Source organism: Phascolarctos cinereus, unplaced genomic scaffold (genome assembly GCF_003287225.1).
Source record: "Phascolarctos cinereus isolate Bilbo 61053 unplaced genomic scaffold, phaCin_HiC Scaffold_726;HRSCAF=1367, whole genome shotgun sequence".
Taxonomy (NCBI): Eukaryota; Metazoa; Chordata; class Mammalia; order Diprotodontia; family Phascolarctidae; genus Phascolarctos; species Phascolarctos cinereus.
The window spans coordinates 105,311,001-105,323,883 of record NW_027556098.1 but is presented as its reverse complement, the minus strand read 5'-3'; the positions used below and the strand labels follow the sequence as shown (position 1 = coordinate 105,323,883).

The 12,883-nt window shown below is 35.6% G+C and overlaps 1 long non-coding RNA gene across 1 annotated transcript in view; it reads left to right on the top strand.

The window, feature by feature from the left end:
• Positions 1-12,883, top strand: part of LOC144454516 (uncharacterized) — a 917,779-nt gene that overhangs the window by 143,105 nt on the left and 761,791 nt on the right. The window lies entirely within an intron of this gene.

Genomic DNA, 12,883 nt, shown 5'->3' with positions numbered 1-12,883 from the left:
CTTCTTTGAGGAACGATAAGGAGGCCAGTGTCCCTGTATTGCAGAATGTGCTGGAGAAAGTAAGGTATAAGAAGATTGGAAAGTGGGAGGTGGCGGGGGGGAAGGGGGAAGGGGGAGAAGAGAGAGAGAGACAGAGAGAGCAAATTATGAAGGACTTTGAATGGGGACTTTATATTTGATCTTGGAGCTAGTCATTGGAGCTTATTGAACAGGGAGATGACATGGCCAGAGCCATATAGGAAGTTGTTTTGACAGCTAAGTGGAGGATGGGCTAGAATGGGGAGAGACTGGTAGCCGGCAGATCAACTAGCAGGCTATTGCTGTAGTCCAAGTGTATGATGAAAAGGGCTTGTACCAAAGTGGTAGCTATGTCAGAGAAGAAAAAGGAGTATATTTCAGACATACCAGGAAGGTGAAATCAACGGGACTTGCCAGCAGATTGGACATAGGAGATACGTGAAAGAAAGTGAGGAATCAAGGATGACTCCTAGGTTGTGGGCCTGGGTGACTGGGAAGATAGTAGTGCCTTTGACAGTAATAAGGAAGTTAAGATGAGTGAAAGGTTTGTAGAGAAAGATAATGAGTTCAGTTTTGGACATGTGCTGCTGATTAAGGTATCTATAAGACATTCAGTTTAAGATATCAAATAGGCATTCGGAGATTTTAGAATGGAGGTCAGCAGAGAGGTTAGGTTTACGTAAGTAGATTTGTGAATCATCAGCATAGAGATGATAATTGAAACTATGGGAGTTAATGAGATCATCAAGTGAAATAACCTAGAGGGAGAAAAGAAGAGGGTCCAAGACCTCAGAACTCTGTGAGACATCCATGGCTAGTAGGCATGACCTAGGTGAATATCCAGCAGGAGAACCACAAGAGAAACCTGGACAAGTGAGTATCAAGGAAAAGAGACATCCATGGCTAGTAGGCATGACTTAGGTGAAGATCCAGCAGGAGAATCACAATCAAGGAAAAGAAAATGATTAACAGTAGTAAAGGCAAAAAGAAGTCAAGAAGGATGAGGATTGAGAAAAGGCACATTCAGTTTTGCAAATAAGGAATTTTTAGTAATTTTGGAGAGTGCAGTTTTGATTGAATGTTGATGTTGTTGGAATTTGATGTTGAATTTGATGATTTTGGAAGCCACACTATTGAGAGTTTAGAAGAGTGTGAGAGGAAAGAAAGTGGAGTGTAGACAGTCTTGTCAAGGAATTTAGACACCAAGGGGAAGAGAGAGATGGGATGATGGCCATTGAGGATGGACGGATAAAATGAGTGTTTTATGAAGATGCAAGAGACATGAGCATTTTTGTAAACAGTAGGGAAGCATTCAGAAGACAAGGAGAAATTGAAGAAAAATGAAAGAGTGGATATGATAGTGGAGACAGTCTTTTGGAGGAGATGGGGTGGAATAGAATCACTTTTGCAGGTAGCAGCATTTGCAGAAGGCATATAAGTGATGTGAGATGATAAGGAGAGGAAAAGAGGGAGGTTGTAGGGAGAACCTGTGACCATATTTGGTCATAAGGAGAACCAGGTGAAAGAGTGTGGATAATTATGTACAAAGCCATCATCACTATTATAAAAATTACTCAAAGCACATGTGTCAAAATGGATCAGTACCATAATCTCAGCAAATGAAAGGTGACACATTCCCATCATAGTTCTATGTTACATGGCTGAGGCCTTTATGCTTTCATCCTTACTTGCTAGGCATGATACTTAGAACTCATCTGAGCCTTGCTATTTGGGGAAATGCCTGGCAGGGTCTGACACCAATTCTCAGAAACAAGCTGTGGTCCATAGTAAAGTAAGACTTGACTGTGTGCTGATTTTCTCTTTCTGAAGAATATAAGAATGGGAGAAAGAAACAAAATCTTTTCTTTTCAGTCCTACTATAGCTGAGGTTTTTTATCTTTTTTGTGTCATGGACTCCTTTGGCAGTCTGGTGAAACCTATGAACTGCTTGTCAGAATTTTTTAAAAATGCATTAGGTAAATTATAAAGGAAACATTATGGTGAAACACGCTCACCAAATATTTAAAAATAAATTAACAGGCCCCCTGAAATCTATTCACCCATTGGAGATCCATGGGTTTCAGGTTAAGAGCTCTTGCTCTGTAGGTTCAGTCCTTTTTATGGTTTAAAAATAAAAAAATAATGGTTCTATGGCTGTTTTCATATAGAGTACTTGGCCACTTTTTTTCTCATGTCCTGCTTTAAAGGTTAGAACATTTCTTTATCTGAAGACTATATATTATTTTGAGATATGATTTTTATTTACTCCTCTTTTCATGGATGGTTACTATTTTGGCTTTTACTAGTCATATTTATTTTTCTATCTAGATGTGTTTCATGGCATTGATGTTTCCATCCAAGAAATTTAAAGAATGTTAAATTATATACAGGTTATAAAACATATTTACTTTTTTTTCTTTTACTATGCAAGGTACATTCTACCAAACTTTTAACTGGGCTGTTAGAACTCTGATATTGTTTGGATGTGGGTGTGTCTCATATATTACAGCAACTGGAGGCAAAAAATGCTCTTTACATAGTCTAAGCCATCACTATACTTCATGCCCAAGATTATTTTTCTCTACTTTTAATTGTATGATATTTAGGGTAATTATAATTTAAAGTCTCAGTATAATTTGAAATTAAGTAGAGGCTCCGGTTATTTTTATTTTTTCAATTTTTAAAAATATTTTTTAGTATCAGTTTGACAAACTTAAACACACATGCACATTCCCATATGCAAAGAACAGAAAAAGAGGACTATATGTGACAATTTGAATTTCTATTATAGCTTTTTAAAAAGTATATGTTAAATTTAACATGATGTTTCCAACACAACTCTGCTTTTTGGTGTCTCCTTCTGCTCTCTTCTATGGAATTTTTTTTTTTTAGCATTACAGTATTGCTCTTTTTTTTCTTTTTTAATATTATTATTTCCCCTTAGTCCTTATCCTCCCTACCTCACCCCATGACTTCCCTTCCCCAAATAAATGAAAGTCTTCCCTTTCAACAAATAAGTACTGTCAAATAAAACAATTTCACACTCTGGCCATGTGTGAAAACATGGGCCTCACTGTTTATTTTTAGGCCATTGCCTCTCTGACAAGAAGTAGGGAGCATAAATAATCATCGTTTTCTAGAACAGTGAGTCATCATTGCATTGACCACTGTTCTTAAGTCTTTCACACTTGTTTTTCATTGCAGTGGTGTAGTAGTATAAGCGGTTCTTTTGGTTCTGCTTTCTTTACTTTGCATCAGTTCATACAAATCTCTTCTTCCTCTCATTGTTTCTCATGGCACAGTATTATTCCTTTATACTTACATACCATGATTTGTTTTGTTATTCTCCATTTGGCCACATCTCCATAGAAATCCCTAAATGGGATCATGAAGAGTTGGACACAACTGAAACGGCTCAACAACAATAATTATTATCTCTGAGGTCTCTTAAAATTCTAAATCATAAGCAATTATACTTTCTTTGCTTTACAATCCAGCCAAACTAGCCTTCTTGCTCTGTGGTTCTACTTGCAGTTGTTATCGATTTGGTCTCTTTGTCTGGGTTTACCACTTGGGTTTCTCAATCCATTGTTATCAGAGGGCTTTGAACAGATTCAACATAACTTTGATATCTTTCCTTAAAAATATTTCACGAATTTAAATTCTGAGCTCTTTTTGGCCTTATGATTTCACAGAAATGACATAAAATTGAAACCAAGGAGCCCTTTTATGACTTGATATTGAATTATTTAGTTATCACAATTTTGAATGAATAAAAGACTCATATTTATAGGCACATAAATCAGTCATAGCCATTAAAAATAAATCAGCCACTGCTGCATTGCAGATTTTATCTCTCTACCATTTTGTTTTTGTTTTCCTTTACTCAAATTGAAAATATCTGAAAATTGGTCTTTTTAAAAAATTTCTCTTGAAAAATAATTCTGTTGTATGTCAAAATCTCCTTTCATATAACAAATCTTTGTGACATAGTCTAAAAAAATAAAATTGGCTCTAGAGTCAAAGAACACTGGTTTGAATTACAGCTAGATCTCTGCTCCTTATAGCCTCTTATTACCTTGGGCAAATAATTTCCTGGGCCTCAGTTTCTTCATCTGTAAAATCAGCCATTTAGATTAGATAATCAAATGAGATAACATAATGTGCTTTGTAAACCTTAAAGCATTTCTGTGGCAGGTAGGTCATGCAGTGAATAGAGTGCTAGGCCTTGAGTCAGGAAGGCTCCCCTTCCCGAGTTCAAAATTCAGCCTCAGACACTTACTAGCTATGTGACCCTGGGCAAGTCACTGAACCCTGTTTGTCTCAGTTTCTTATCTGTCAAGTGAGCTAAAGAAGGAAATGGCAAACCACTCCACTATTTCTGCCAAGAAATCCCCCAATAGTATCATAAAGAATTGGGCACGACTGAAACAGCTCAACAATAATTATTATCTCTGAGGTCTCTTAAAATTCTAAATCATAACCAATTAGACTTCCTTCACTTTACAGTCTAGCCAAACTGGTCTTCTTGCTGTTCCTCACACACATTATTCCATCTTACATCTATACATTTGGGGATGGGCTATTCCTTTTCTCTGTAGTGCCCTCAAACCTCATATCTACCTCTTAGAATGCCTTGTTTCCTTCAAAACTTGCCAGGTTGCCCATTTTACATGAAGTCTTTCCTGATTTCCCAGCTCTTAGTACCCTCCCTCAGGAAAACAAACGAAAACCTTTTTATCTATGGTAAATGTGTATGTATATTGTTGATTGAAAGATACTGTTGTACTTTTATGTGATAAATTGCAAAAACATAGCCAATTGCTTAATTAATTATTTTCCTAGGTTCTTTGGTATTAACTGTTTTATAGCAGCTGCTGTTTTTAAAAGATTATATATGAAGTTTTCCTAGATGAGCCTAAGTTTTTGTCATCCCTTCTTGGTAGTTCCATACCTAAACTTAATTTAAAGTATTCTTTGTATTTGTGATCTTGCCTTCTTTCTTCCTTCTAGATTTATTAGTAAACTTGTTGATAATGTAGGACTGGATGGGACCTACCTACGGGGCATATTTTCATTCTCCATTTGTTTCCATTTCTAGTTCTGATCTTTTAGCTAATGACCATATTCATATTCTGGCCAGTTTAATGTTTTAAGCAAATATTCCCAAGACCAGATACTGCATTTACATTCTAAACATATTACTTTTGAAAGATTAAACCCAACATCTTCGCCCTTTGCGATCTTTGTGGAGCCTTTCTAATATCTAACATGTTAGCTGTCTCTCTTAGCTATATGTTAATTACTCATATTTCTATATCACTTTTGAAAATGCTATCAACTTTTTTGATAGATCTATATGGGACATTGATTAGAATATCATTATCTTTAAATATTTAATCCATATTCCATTATCTTTGGGAATCAGAGAATGTTAAAGGAGTAGTGAACCTTAGAGATCATCTGGTCCATTTGCTTCATTTTAGATAAATAAATTGAGATCTAGAAAGGTGAAGTGATTTGCCTCTACATACATGTATATGTATGCATGTATATACATATGTAAATATGCTTATATGTAAATACATTCATATACATTTACATGCATGTATATATGCACATATTTAAATTAAAATATAAATACGTTAGCACTGCTAGATTGTAGGACGCTGATGCCCTTCCTAATATCCAAGGATGTAGAAAGGGAAGGGAAGATGGGCTTTTCTGAGTCATTAAGAATTTCAAATTCCTTTAGCTGATCACTTCACAGAATTTCAGAGTAGGTCTTCTAATCCAACTGGAACACGAACAAGGATCTCAGGTCTGACATAATTGACCAGTATCTCTCCTGTCTTTGCGTGAATGCCCCTGAGGAGGTCTTCTATTAGAGATGGTATCTCCAATTGTTAAGAAGTTTTTACTTTCATTGAACCTAAATTCACTTCTTTGTAACTTCTACTTGCTGCTGTTAGGTGTACTCTCTTGAGCCAAGTAGAATGAATCTCTCTTCTTGTAATATTTGAAGGTAGATGTCATGTCCCACTAAAGTCTCTTTTTCAGGGTAAACATATGTTTTTTAAATCTTTACATGGCACAATCTTGAGGCACTTCAGCATCCTAAATGACCCCCTCTGTATACTCCCTAACCTATCAATATCCTTCCTAAAATGTGACACCTATTATTGAACATAGCACTTCAAACTGACCAGGAAAGAGTAAAGTGGAACCATAACTTCCCTACTCTTGGTCCCTATGCTTCTCTTAATTCAGTTTAAAATTATATTAGCTTCTTGTTTGCCACATCATACTCCTCAATTTTAATGAGGTTTCAGTGCTCTAAAACTCCCTGACATTTTTTTCAGATAAGTGTTATCTTGCCAACCCTTCCCCATTTTGTACTTAGGAAGTTGATTTTTCAAACCAAGTGTAAGGCTTTACATTTATTTCTATTAAATTTCATCTTACTAGAGTAATCCCAACATTTTAGCCCACTAATTTCTTTTTGGAGCCTCCCTAGTATCAAACATGTTTGCTGACTCTCTCAGTTGTATGTTAATTATTCATATTTCTATACCAAATGTTATCATACGTGCTAGTGAACTTTTACTCAACTTTTAATATTGACTTAAGTTTAGATAAATTTTTTCCAGATTTTTAAATCTTTATCACATCTTCTTTCATTTGGCTATCTTCTTTTTGACTCTTTTGTTTACCTGGGTCATTGTTTCTCATTTTGCAGTGTTGCCTCATATTTTAGTGTGTGCATAAGGCAAATCAAATCCCCTTAATTTGTAGAGGCATTCTCTAATAAAGAATATAGTGCTCAGTTTATGAAGGTTCATTTATTCTTGCAGATGACTATTGACTCTTTAGTAAATTACCTCCTCCAGTGTACTTGATGGTGTTGTAGGAGCTCAAGGAAATTGAATCTTCTAAAAAGTGAGCAATCTCCTGCTTTTCACTAAGTAACAGCTCTGTATATTGAATAGGTCCACATATGCTCAGCTGGTAAGTGCATGCTGAAGAGGCCAAGGTTAGATTCCCACATGGTCCACTTAGTTATATTCATTCTGTTCCATGGCCACAGAACGAACTGCTGACTTTGGCCAACTGTTTTGCAAATGCATGCTGTGGGTCACAAAGGGTACTAGGAGAAAAATTATGGATCTAACAGTAAAAATTGAGTACTACTACTAGATGAAAGTAACTCTAAGCCATGTGTTTGCTAATGTTGAGTTAATATAATAAAAACAGGTTTTTTTCCTGTAATATTTTAAGACTTAGAAATGTAAAGGAACTTAGAGATCATCTAGTTCAGGGGTGGGGAATCTGTAGCCTTCTAGGTCCTTGGATGAAGCCTTTTGACTGCATACAAGTTTTACAGAACAAATCCTTTTATTAAGGGGATTTGTTCTGTGAAGTTTGGATTCAGTCAAAGGGCTGCACTTGAGGACCTAAAGGGCCACATGTGGCCTTGTGGCTACAGGTTCCCTACCCTGGTCTAGTGCAGTCTTTAGGAAAGTTGAGGCAGAGAAAGAAGCTTGTCTAAAGTCACAAAGATAGTATATTAGCAGAACTAGGATTCAAACCTAGGTCTCTAGATTCTAAATCTAATGACCTGTCACTGTGCCATTCTACCTGTGTTTTTATAAATGAATTATATATAGAATCATATAACTTTGGAATTAGAAGAAACTTTAGATATTAATTGGTTGAACCTTTCCCCATGGGTTGAGTTATCTTTATGTAGAGTAAATTCCATCACAGGTCTTATATTACTGACTACCTGTTGGATACAGTTTTAGTATCGTATAGTCAATATATTCCAAATGGAACAATTTCAATCTCTCTCTGTCTCTCTCTCTGTCTCCCCCTACTCCATATAGATACGTATATGTATGTGTAATTATTAGCAGAACTAATATTGATAGACTTAACCCTTCTCAGCAATACAAGGATCTAAGACATCTCCAAAGGCCTCATGATGGAAAATGCTATCCACACCCAAAGAAAGAACTATGGGGGTTTGAATGCAGATCGAAGCATACTATTTGCTACTTTTTTCCCCCCCTCTGTTGTGTTTTGTTTCCTTTTTCTGGTAGTTCCTCCTGTTGGTTCTAATTCTTCCTTATAACATCACTAATGTGAAAATATGTTTAATAGGAATGTATATGTATAGCCTATGTCAAATTGTGTGCCATCTTGGGGAGGGAGGGCAGAAGGGAAGGGGAAAAAAATTTAAAACTCAAAAGCTTATAGAAGTGATTGTTGATAAATCGAAATAAATTAATTTAAAAAATTTTTTTAAAAACAGAACTAAAACCCATTCTTGCTCTCCTATTCTTTCTACCAGTAGTGTTAAACTCAAATAGAAATGAATCCCTGAGGGTGGCATATTGACTTAGAAAACCACGAATTAACATTATGTTGTAGTGTGTTTTTATTTATTCTCTAGGATTGTGACACCTCAGCTTTCCACCATTCTTCCAGCCACATAGGTTCTGTGCCTTGGCATCATCTTTTAATCTTCAAGCTATCTATCCAGTCATTTGCCAAATCTTGTTCTTTCTTTCTCCACAAAATCTCTTGCATACATCCTCTTTTTTCCACTCACACAGGCACCACCCTAGGCCCTCATTATCTTATGCATAGACTATTACAATAGTGTCCCAATTGGTTTCCCTAACTCAAGTCTTTGCCTACTCTAGTCTAGCCTTCAGATAGCTGTGAAAAGTTATTTTCCTAAAGCATATATCTGGCCATGGAAGCTCCCTTACTAAGTAAAATGGAAGACCTCCCTATTCCCTTCAGGTCATATCTAAATTCCTTTGTTTGGCATTTAGAAGTGCCAAAACTTGTCACAACCTAGCTCCTTCTCAGTCTTCTTCTAGGTAGCCTCTTTACATATAACTCCCCTCCACACACTCTGCAATTCAGTCATATTGGCCTACTCCCTGTTACACATATGCAAATCTCTACCCTCCACCTCTCTGTCTTTGAATGGGCTGTGGATTACTTTACCTTTTAACCTTCACTTCTTGAGTTCCTTGACTTCTTTCAAGGATCAACCAAAACGCTACCTTCTGCAGGAGGTCTTTCCTGGTTGGTCTTCTCAGCTGCTATTGTCTTCCCATTCTAGATTACCTTGACCTCATTCTGTGTATTATGTACTTGCATATATACGTGTCTCCTTGAATGTAAACTCCTCAAGGGCAGAGAATGTTTCACTTTTATCTTTGTATCCCCAGAACTTAATTATGTGCTTTATAATCGCCTGTTGATTGATTGGTTGATTCATGGGGAAACAAGTCTAGAGATGTAAAGTGATTTGCCCAGGTTAGCTAGGATTAGAATTCAAGTTTTTTTACCTGATTTTTGTTGGATCTATTTATGAGTTGAAAGCTATTTTCACTTACGACTTATTTTTCTCATTTAGATTGAAATTATTTTGGACTTCATTCTTTTTATTTGAAATTAACTACTTAAGTCAATATAGTTAAAAACACAAAAACAATAACATTTTTGTCAGGGAACATACAAGTATGGGCAGCCCTATCAAAACTTAATTCTAGCTCCCCATTTTTTCAGTGTCTTAAATGTAATCTTCTTGACAACTCTTACCATGCTTGATCTTTAGCACATTTTCCAGGCTTACATAATTAGACAAAACAGAAAGAGGAGCTAGGAGAAGAATGGGAAGTTTGGGGTCAAAAGTATGGAAATACTTGTATCTTGTTGGCCTTGCTATAGATTATTTCTTGTGAGCACCAGAATTTAACACTTTATGGAAAGATTATTTGTGCAGGACTGGTTTTGGGGGCCTGAATACTAAGCACATGATATTGTGAGACAATTTGTTCAACCATAGGAGTTGCTTCCAAGTTTAAGTGTCTGTCACTCCATCGTAGGGGTAAAGGATATATATTTTTCTTGTATTTTCTACTCTTTTTCATTACAATGAGGAGAGCAGCACCATACCAGGGAGTCTCACTTTAATTTTCTATCGTGCTGATGTGCCAAATAATGTTACTATCATTTTAAAAGAATCAGAAGGTAAACTACTGACATCACATTGTACAAGTCTTATTGTGAGGAGGTAAGCCTTGGAGAGAGTGAACACTGAGTTGTGGATTTGTTTTAACACTTGTGATATATGTCTAATGGCAACTGTACACCATTGTAGGGTAGAAGTCATTGCTTATTATTTTTAATATAAGTTTAATTTTAATGGAACCAGCACACAGCATCATTTTAAAGGTATGTAAATGAGAAATATTCTAGATCTTCTAATGGAGACAAGCAGAGTAGATTAAAATGCACAAATGTCTATGTGTAAAATGCATGAACAAAAGTTTATGTACAAATTAAGAAACATTATTATTACATAATATTGTGACATAATATTACATAATAAAATTAATGAAAGCTGTTTTGGGCAGTGTTCTCAAAAATATATATTTTTTAAATTTTATTAATTTATTTTGATTTACCAATGATCAATCACTTCCATATGCTTTTGAGTTGAAAATTTTTCTCCCCCTTCCTCCCTCCCACCCTCCCCAAGATGGCACACAATCTGATATAGGCTTTACATTTACATACCCATTAAACATATTTTCACATTAGTGAAGTTGTAAGTAAAAATTAAAACCAATAGGAGGAACCATCAGAATGATGAAACAAAATTCAACAGAAGGTAAAAATAAGTGATAGCGATTCAACTTCCATAGTTCTTTTTTTGGATGTGGACAGCATTTTCCATCCCGAGGCCTCTGGAGATGTCTTAGATCCTCATAATGCTGAGAAGGGTTCAGTTTAACAATCTTAGTCATTGCATAACATGGCTGTTATTGTGTACAAAGTCCTCTTGGTTCTGCTCACTTCACTCAGCATCAGACCACATAAGTCTTTCCAGGTTTTTCTGAAGTCAGCCTGTTCATCATTTCTTAAAGCACAATAGTATTCCATTACATTCATATACCACAACTTGCTCAGCCATTCCCCAATTGATGGGCATCCTCTCAATTTCCAATTCTTTGCCACCACAAAAAGAGCTGCTATGAATATTTTTGTACATGTGGGTCCTTTTCCCATTTGTTTGATCTCTTTGGGATATAGCCCTAGAAGTGCTATTGCTGGATCAAAGGGTATGCACATTTTTGTAGCCCTTTGGGCATAGTTCCAAATTGTTCTCCAAAATGGTTGGATCATTTCACAACTCCACCAACAATGTATTAGTGTTCAATTTTCCCACATCTTCTCCAACATTTATCATTTTCCTGTTTTGTCATGTTGGCCAATCTGATAGGTGTGATGTGGTACCTCAGAGTTGTTTTGATTTGCATTTCTCTAATCAATAACGATTTAGAGCATTTTTTCATATGACTATAGATGGCTTTAATTTCTTCATCTGAGAACTGTCTGTTCATATCCTTTGACCATTTATCAATTGGGGAATGGCTTGTGTTCTTATAAATTTGTCTTAATTCTCTATATATTTTAGAAATGAGGCCTTTATCAGAGAGACTGGTTGTAAAAATTCTTTCCCAATTTTCTACCTTCCTTCTAATCTTAGTTGCATTGGCTTTGTTTCTGCAAAAACTTTTCAATTTAATAATATCCATTTTGCTTTTCATAATGTTCTCTATCTCCTGTTTGGTCATGAATTCTTCTGTTCTCCATAGATCTGATAGGTAAACTATTCCTTGTTCTCCCAGTTTACTTATGGTATCAGCCTTTATATCTAAGTCTGAACCCATTTTGACTTTATTTTGGTATATGTGTGAGATTTGGGTCTATGCCTAGTTTCTGCCATACTCTTTTCCAGTTTTCCCAGCAATTTTTTTCAAACAGTGGGTTCTTACCTGAGAAACTGGGGTCTTTGGGTTTATCAAATAATAGATGACTATAGTCATTGACTACTGTGTCTTGCATATTTAACCTATTCCACTGATCCACCTCCCTATTTCTTAGCCAGTACCAAGCAGTTTTGATGATTGCTGCTTTATAATACAATTTAAGATCTGGAATTGCTAGGCCACCTTCCCCTGCATTTCTTTTCATTAGTTCCTTTGATATTGTGGACCTTTTGTTTTTCCAAATGAATCTTCTTATTATTTCTTCTAACTCTATAAAATAATTTTTTGGTAGTTTGATTGCTATGGCACTGAATAAGTGAATTAGCTTAGGTAGGATTGTCATTTTTGTTATATTAGCTTGGCCTACCCATGAGCAACTGATGTTTTTCCAATTATTTAGATCTGATTTATTTGTGTGAAAAGTGTTTTGTAATTGTGTTCATAGAGTTCCTGGGTTTGTTTCGGTAGGTAGACTCCTAAATATTTGTCTACAGTAAGTTTAAATGGGATTTCTCTTTCTATCTCTTGCTGTTGGGCTTTGTTGGTAATATATAGAAATGCTGATGATTTATGTGGGTTTATTTTATAGCCTGCAACTTTGCTAAAGTTGTTTATTATTTCAAGTAATTTTTTACTTGATTCTCTAGGATTCTCTAAGTATATCATCATGTCATCTGCAAAGAGTGATAGCTTTGTTTCTTCTTTGCCTATTCTAACGCCTTCAATTTCGTTTTCTTGTCTTATTGCTAAAGCTAACGTTTGCAGTACACTATTGAATAACAGTGGTGATAATGGGCATCCTTGTTTCACCCCCGATCTTATTGGAAATGCTTCTAGTCTGTCCCCATTACATATAATGCTTGCTGAAGGTTTTAGATAAATGCTATTTATTATTTTAAGGAAGACTCCATTTATACCTATGCTTTCTAATGTTTTAATAGGAATGGGTGTTGTACTTTATCAAAAGCTTTTTCTGCATCTATTGAGATGATCATGTGGTTTCTGTT